Source organism: Hesperophylax consimilis, chromosome 3 (genome assembly GCF_061612785.1).
Source record: "Hesperophylax consimilis isolate HC1 chromosome 3, BYU_Hcon_1.0, whole genome shotgun sequence".
NCBI lineage: Eukaryota > Metazoa > Arthropoda > Insecta > Trichoptera > Limnephilidae > Hesperophylax > Hesperophylax consimilis.
The window spans coordinates 29,383,209-29,392,267 of record NC_142838.1 but is presented as its reverse complement, the minus strand read 5'-3'; the positions used below and the strand labels follow the sequence as shown (position 1 = coordinate 29,392,267).

The 9,059-nt window shown below is 33.2% G+C and overlaps 1 protein-coding gene across 3 annotated transcripts in view; it reads left to right on the top strand.

Moving 5' to 3' along the window:
• Window positions 1-470: 470 nt before the first annotated feature.
• Window positions 471-9,059, top strand: part of wdp (Leucine rich repeat protein windpipe) — an 85,683-nt gene continuing 77,094 nt past the window's right edge. For 2 of the 3 annotated variants that reach the window (XM_089650207.1, XM_089650183.1), the window contains exon 1: window positions 471-794. The gene's annotated coding sequence lies outside the window, so the exon portion shown is untranslated. The remainder of the gene's footprint in view (window positions 795-9,059) is intronic. The other variant, XM_089650190.1, reaches the window with a different exon arrangement.

The window sequence follows — 9,059 nt, the reverse complement described above, 5'->3', positions numbered from 1 at the left end:
TCTTTGATACGTATAAAATAGTACAAATAATAGGTACCTAATAAAATAAACATTTAGGTTGCATCTTTTTAATAGTATATACCAAGAATTTTCTTAAGATCTCACTAAGAATTAGGTTGTTGCATTCGAGTGAAATTCATTTGTCGCCAACATTGGGATCACGAATAGCCGGCTGAAAAAATAATCACGCCACTCTATTCCGCAAATAATATTATGTACGTACCTATTGCAAGCGCAAACTGCAAGCAACGGCTAGACAAATGAGCCATGGACTGACAAATCTGAAATAAATTATATCACGAAGAGTGTCCCTTTTAGTTGCAAGTAGCAGAAATGGTTTATTAGTGTTGAACGAGCCGTTTTGACACGCGGTACGCTCGGTCCGTGCAGACAACTGCCGCTATCAACAAGTCAGGGATTTCTCGTATGTTCGTGTTTCAGTTTTCACGTTTTCAGTTCAGTTCGGTGCGAGCGACCGCCGCTGGCGGTTGTTGTCTTCTTTTATCTTTCTGTACCCGGTACTTTTTTATTCGAGCGCATAAAAAATACTACCTACCTGTTAATTTGGTGATCGCGTTACTGGTCCCTTCTCCCCTCAGACACCGGTCCCTTTGATGTGAATTCAGACAAATAACAGTGAGGTGTCTCAACAAGGATTATTCAGTGATAGAATCTGTAGACGAATTATTTAGTACAGTGGTTGGCAGTTTTTTGTTCTCGACTACCTGGAGGAACGAACGAACGAAGTTCTACGAACGCCGGTGGACTAATTGAGTCGATTATTATTTTTGTAGGTGAGTTTCTATACCATTCATAATATTATTTATTTTAAGCTGTTCAAGATCGATGTATTTCATCTTAATGCCATTATTGTCCAATGTATTATTTATTATAGGGTAAGTATTCGTTGCATGCAACTTGTGACTTCAGTGCTCGGAGGTTTTAAATCAGAAACTAGAACTTTTGTAATAATTCCAAGTTGGTTATCCAATGCTGTCACTCGAGAATAAATAATAAATTAAGCACGTGGTTATTCAGATTCACGCCATTCGTGTTATTTCGCTTATTTAATTATTCAAACATGCGGTAGAAACCAAACCGGTACCTATTGAATTACTTCTTTCCATAAATAATATCTCGCCGACAAGGAAAACTGGATTTCGATACAACATCGTATTCCACTATAGTAATTATTATGCATTTCGGAATCACAATGTATTAGGTAGGTTACTTATTATGTAAATTTACAATTGTGCTTTACTTAGTCAAAGGGCGCCGTTTTTAAATTTCATGCAAATAAAAGTTTCCTGTCCATCAAATAGTTGGCAGAGCCGAATGAACCTAAAATATACAATACATTGCGGAGCGTTCTTCGGGTTTTTAGACAGAGGACACACTAATACTTACTTTCATATTTTGCACGCGAAAACTTAGTAACTTGTCAATTTATTATTTTATGCACACAATTTATTTTTCACACACTTCATTCGGTTTCGACAAAGTCTTTCCTTCGCAAGGCTGACATGCATTGACTAAATACAACACATCAATACTGACATGTCATCAAGGCACGGTTGTGATCAAAACCAGTTAACTTTTTCTTTATATTTAGATATATCTAATGTATATATTTTTTTTTATTTTTGGACGAAATTCGTCCTACATGGCTCCTACATAACTCATAGGTAAAGTATTCACTGTCATTAGTATTACTCACGGAAAGAAAATGTGGATCCTTCTCTCCGATTCGTAATGCATTTACACCAACAACTAATTGCGGTCATGTAAATATCACTGATAATAATGTTGATACAAAAATATATTCCTCTTTAATCAAATAATGATCATGTTGTATTTTTATAAATTTAAATGCATCGATGGGCTTTTGTTTGTTGTTTTTTTTAAGCTTTGAAGTGTGGTTATGATGAACATAATATATAACGATATTTGTTCATGGATTTATCGAGGGAAACATCAAAGAATTATTTTTTTTAATTGGCTTAGTAAAGCAACCGACTGCTCTGTTTCGATTTCATAAAAAGGCTGATAAAATTCACATTATATTTTGCACATCAATTTAGTAGTGGCAAATACTACAGCACCACTGAATAGATGAACCGATAGATGAGTGTCTTGGGCGTGTCCGTATGCACAATGTCAGCTCAACTTTTATTTACTTCTGCGAAATTTATTAAAAAAATATATATTATATCGAAAATCTTTCTTGAGCTAAGTAATCAATTTCATTGGCTCGTCTTATTAGCAGTCGAAAGGTATTACTTACTATGACGACATCAGCTTTCTTTCAAATCGGTAAGGATAACGCTTCTAGCGAATATGTTTTCAGTGCATCGAAATGATATATCGATGGTTCTGTGACTTGAACCAATCTACTGGAAGACAGACTTTGTATAAAAAGAGATAAATAATTTCTCGGATGACCATATCGACCATCCCGGTATCCAAGTGGTTAAACATAAACTTCGCCTAGAAAATTAATTGCCATTGCTGGCTATTATATGTCAATGTGTTTCAATTACTTATCTATAGAAACATAAGACATTTAACTGAAGATCATTAATCTTGCATTGTGAATACTTCACCCAGCGCAATTAGCTTTTACGTGAGCCTTGGATTTTATTCGTTTTTCTCCATCTCCGTGGGTATTTATTATCATCAGTAGTCTCGAGGTATCTCCAATATAAACAAGCGTGTTTTTGACCGTGCTGCCAAAGATTTAAGAGTAAACAGTTTTTTGGTTTGTATATTTATGGTGTTTCTGATTTCACATGGACCGTACTATGAAATCAGCTACAACCAGTGGCGACTGATATTTTTGTAGCTGAAAACGATTTTTATTTTTTTTTAGAAAATTCGATTTTTTGTATGAAGATTTTCAGGAAATTTCAGTTTGGCCTGGATTTCCTTGAAATCTTCATACAAAAAAACGAATTTTCGAAAAAAAATAAAAATCGTTAAGCTTCACCTTAAGAAATACTGCATCTGAACGATGTTTAATTAAACAGTCGGTTTATAAATTCTAAAGCGTTGTTTAAGAAATCAGTTACTTTATTATCGAACATTACTGAATAACGAAACGTAGTAATTTTGACAGCATCACTTTGTTTTTAAGAAAACGGTTTCAGCTTTCAAGTCAACATACAGTTGCACCAAAACCGGTTGGCATATTTGTTCAATAAAGTGACCTACATAATCTTATGGTGTTTCATATCAAATGTTTGCCCTACCTTTAGGTCGTTTTTAGGAGTGATTTTATGTGCGATCATCTATTATGAATATATACTACAGAAAATAATAAATTTCCTCAAATTAGAACTCATTCCGGGATATCACTCATCATTATCGATACCTCCTATAATTAGTAACAGAATCCACTCAAAACAATAAATAGTAGCTGCGTTTCATAGGTAGGTAGCTAAAATTAATTTCCAACTTGTCTATACCGATAATATTGCCCGGTCTCTGCCGCCCCTGGCTGCGAAAACGGCAGTCAATGGGTGTGTAAAAATCGCGGGGTTTTAAAAATAGTTTTGTGAAGGAAAGGTTAAAAAGAGGAGGAAGGGAGGAATCTGACGTCATTGGGTGTGAAGCGTCAGTAAACATGCGTGAAATTAGGCTAATGGGAAAAATGGGACAAAGTGAAAAGGTATATTATATACTTAATATATATTTTAAATGAAAAAAAGTAAATGCTAAAACAAGTTTTCGACGGGTAATCTGATCCCGACTGATTTACATGTTGGTCTTTTTTATTCAATCAGAATCACAAGGTTGTTTGTGATGTTTGAGGTTACATTAGTAACTTGACTTGTTTGTAGTAGCAGATTTCTTTGACTGATTTGAAGATATTATATATGAATGATACTACGAATGTTTTTGTTGGTTGTGTAGCAATAAGTTGTGACATTATCTTCAAATCAGACCATAAGTTTTATATTATGACCAAGGGCGTATATACAATACAATAGTTCTTGTAGATTACATTCCTGGAAAATACAACAATATTATTTGAACCATCTCTATATCAATGTGTTTATAAATAATAATTTGTTGCAAGTAGAGATCCCAAAACAATTTCTAATGAATTTTCCAACCCCTACCCCTTCTCCCCTTCCCACCCACCACGTGAATCCTATAGCTACGCCACTAATTATAACCATAGTATCCAAAAATGGTGCTATACAAATCATCCAAATATTATCATTTAAACTTGTGCAAGAGCAATATTTAAATAATATAACTTTAGTTTTGATGTTGCATACGTTTTGATGTTGCATACGTTTTGATGTTGCGTACTTTTTGATGTTGCATATGTGTTTGAAGAATATAGTCTTTAATCGAGATATTATTTCACTGATTTGATGTTGGGCGGGCGAGCGCCCATGGAAATAAATAGCGTTTTTAAACTTTATGAACTTTGCACACTTTGTGTTCGAGAGAAGTCAATAGAAAATAATGTAATTTGTATGACGCGTTGGTATTGGTAACGCGCTTGGCTAGTTGTAACCGGAATGCAAAAAGCTACGGAGTTTTTGTTAAAGAATCGTAAATTCGTTAGAAGTGTTAATCTTCTTGTGTACATTCAGTACGTGGAAACATCAATATTGAATAATGTTTCACTTCCAGGAACACTTCACTATAACAACTTCAGGCAAATGCTATGGAAATTAGAAGTCCGACAAGATAGTGAGCTAATTTCAACACATCAAAAACTACTTGGTACGTAGTTTAGCCGAATAACATGTAAGATGGTATACAAAAGCGTTCGCTGCTCCTCAACAAAGATTACAACATAATGTAGGTAAATTTATTGGGAATAAAAGAAAATCGCGAAATGTTTGTTTGTGTACAAGTTTGCGTGTTCTAATTCGTTTGAGTTCAAGAGTTGCAACAAAACAAATATGTTCAGAGAAAATCATGGCGTGGTTAATTAATAAGTTGTAAGCACGTAACATAAAATTAAAAACACACGACTGAAGGCGATGCCATACGTAGTAATGCAAAATCATGTGTTTTTGGTTTGAAAAGTTGGTCACCTAGTTTCAGATGCTTTAATTAAATACTGCCAGTAGAATACATCTTGAACTTTGAAATAATCGAGTATTTTTTAGATAAGTCTTTTTATAAGCCCAGAAAAAAATAATGTATAAGGCCTATGAAAACTACTTTAAAGTTCAAAATCTCCTACTTACGAACCCATTTTCGGTTATGATTTTATTGTATAATGTGGCAAATAAAGTTATTTATAAAATGATCGAAAAAAAATTAAATATTTATGCCTGAACATCCACAAAATAAAATAAAAGACACTTTTTGGTAATGTTTTTTTCTTGCATACATTAAAACAGGCGGATTGTGTTAAACGGAAATTTAAACCTTATCGCCATCTACGTAAGGGTTGTTATTGATAGCGGCTCAATTTAAAATATTCCACGACGTAGTGGATCGCCTGAATGTTACTTCAGATGCACTCTTATAGCACTATCGTCAATAGAATAAAATTACCTGTACGCCACTCGGGGCCAGAGAATAATTACCCAAGCATTTATTAAATACTTGAGTATAATGTGGAACAAGGATACCCAGTGAAAATATAATACATAAATATATGATATTACTGCCGATAAAATTTTTATAATTTCTTTTTCGATATTTTCAATTCAATGAGCTCTTGTTTTTTAAATAATCTTTCTCTGCCATTGTATATTGTTCATTGATTCATCTGTTAATGGTTATTTTATACTTTGATAGTCACGTCAATGGGTCAGTCTGTTTGCCTTAAACATGAACAACGACTATATTGTATCGGTATTTCGAATCGAAATTCCCACGAAGAATACGATATTCAGTAGAACTCAATAGTGCCTGTAAGCACTTCCTATTTCCTCACAACAGCAAAACATATTTATATTATCTGCACAATTTACGGCGGTATCTCTTTTGTATTATTTTCCAAGAACTCCGCCGATTCTATTTCTCATTTTTTCCTTCTCCTCTTGCAACCTCTGATGCCATAAAATATGCCTTCTTGCATTTCGCGTCGGCTTTGTAAAGAAGAGGTAAATTATCTTTTGATAAGTGACATAATTTCCACAACGTACGAAAAATCAAAGGGGCCGATTGCGTTTCAAATTACAATAAAAACATTAGCTTTGTTTGTGTTTAGAATGGAGTGTTTTCACAAACCATGAATACAGTTAAATATTAGCGGAAGATTTAATGTTCATTTTTCTGATTATGATTATCGTGCTACAAATATGTTATTTTTATATCTTCATTCATAATTATTGATCTAAAACGATTAAAAACGCACATTCCAGAACGGTTTCAGCTGACATCATTATGACTTAGAATGGCAATGTCTGGTAATACTGTCACAAACGTCACCCGCAGTGACGTCAACGCCGCCGAATTCACGAATAAAAACGTACTTATTGTTTTGGCTGCAAATCGGAAATGGCACAATCTAAATCGTTAAAGCAAATTTATTCGTCAACATTAAAATGAAATAAAAATTCATCCATATTCAAAATTAAAAAAAAAAAAAAATAGTAATTTTTTTTTGAAAATACCCTATTACGTTTTTAACACCAAATTGGACTATTCTTTAACTAACAGTAAAAAATATTATGTATGACCCAAATATAAAATTGCTCATTTAATTTTATTCAGCTTAGTTATTCTAGTAATAAAAGGTTTTCTTACCTACTAATTATCTTCTTCTAAAATATGCTTGCGTCTTCCACAAAACAACATCGAACGGTCATGAAATTTAGGTTCTCTGGCTTTTCTACGTTAAGCTTGCAAAGTCATTTCCATTTAAATAAAGGTACATTAATTTTTCATATATTATTAGCCATAATATTATTTTTTCTGTAAATTTTTATGGTTTAATAAAACAAAACGTCTTCGTAAAATGTTTCGGGCGAAGCCGGGTAGCACCTAACTACTTTAAATATATATTTTTTAAACTATTCTATTCATTGACGATATAACGAATTTTTTAATGACGCTGTCGGCATAAGCCTATTATTAAATTAGTAGATAAGGAAGTCGAATTTCGAACTGCACAGAATATTACTCGTACATACTTGCATACTATTATACTAAATGCCTGACTTCGTAATGACCTTTGAGGCATACACTTACACATTATAATAATAATAATAATAATAATTGGATAATTTGTAGAGCGCCGTTTTTGTGAAAAATCACCTCAAGGGCGCTGTACAATTTATTTCCTAGGATCTACATTTGTTATTTAGAAATGATACCAAAACATACTTACCTGGCAAGTCACTTCCAACAAACACACTTATATTAAAATATTACTAGTGTGTATTACCTCCCCGAGGTGTACCACATTATGTATTCTATATTACCATCTTAAAGTAACAGTTATTACTCTAAGATTACTACATGCATGAAAATTACAACGAATCTCTTGCATGATGTTTTAAGTGTCTTATTACTTAATCGAAATCGAGTTATATTAATTTTTGATGATTTTTTTACCAATTAGCACAGTGTTCATGATCGGTGAATGAATTGAATTGAACATGAATTTCTTTTAAATCTGTCGTCAGTATTTTTTTTACATTTAATATATTATTACAATTAAAATCATTAACTCTACACAGGAAGTCCTCAAGGAACATAATATCTCTCAAGTTCTGTGACATCATAAGGAATGCTGTGTTGAAGGACTTTTTGAAAAAAAGGTCTTAAGGGGTGGGTAGGATTCTGGGGGTCAGTTTATCAAGGAATCCATACCTCTCACTGCGGTGCAAGGCAATAGATAGAGATTTCGGCTGGAGATGTCAAAGGGTCACTCTCAACCTCACTCCATGACCGGGCACTTCTGTTAAGTCACCAAACATACTAAACCACTCGGGGTGACCTATGAATGGCGAAGGTGTTGTTTATTCTAAAAATGGTTGCGCGGGCATAGATACCCATTCCCGCCTACTAAATCCTAAAAATAACATTTATCAAAGCATAATTTAGCAAAAAAAAATGGTTTTAATGTATGTAAAACAATAGATAGTATCAACCTACTAATAATAACATTTGTGGAATTTTCAAATTTAAAGTAAAACATGTCATAAATATACAATACAAGATGCTCATTACGTAGACAGCAATTTACATTTTTTATTTATTTTTTCTTTCCTTTATTCGTAAAATATATTTGTATAAGTTTTTTTTACATGCTTTTCGACTACCAAACTAGACACATGTCCGTATTATGGCATTATCCTTGGCTTACGGGTACGCTAATGCAATATTCAATAAAAAATCTAGTAGGTATAAATAAAATTGTATTGGGGCTATTTACAATTTACCTACATATTCCGTGCGAATCAATGGCAGTCACTGATCAGATAAACTGATAGAAGTATGTTTTGGGCACATCCGATTGTCCGAAGTAATGTCAATTTTATCTTACATCACGTGCAATTGGAAGTAAATTGAGGATTGTTTTTTGCAAATCGATGACAATACACTTCTAGGAATTATTTGTTCAGTGGTCGCAGTGAAAGTGTATGTAAATGAATTCTGATGTAAGGCGTACTTGACATTGGGCTGACCCCACCGGGTTCTAGTTGAGACCCCGGTGCTTCCATTGGGTCATTATCATTCATTGAGTGGGCTACATTAAACTAACTAACAACTAACGGCACCTATCAACTAACATACATACTTACATGCATGCTTGTAACAAGTTCATTTTAGATCTGACGTAATAAAAAAACACCTAAAATTATTACAACGAGATATTTACGTGCCTTCTCAGATGAATGGATTAGCATTGTTCCGCATTTTAAAATATTTAACATATTATCTTTTGGCTTTGAATAATATGTTTACATAGGTGACCGGATAAATCATCACAATGATAATTCATCACATCTTTAAAAAGTTATATAAAGTCATGGAAAGTGATGAAACAAAAACTTTTTTCATCGTTTCTAATGACTTTATATCACTTTTTAAAAGTGTGTTGAATTGTCACTGTGTTGAGTTATCATGGAACC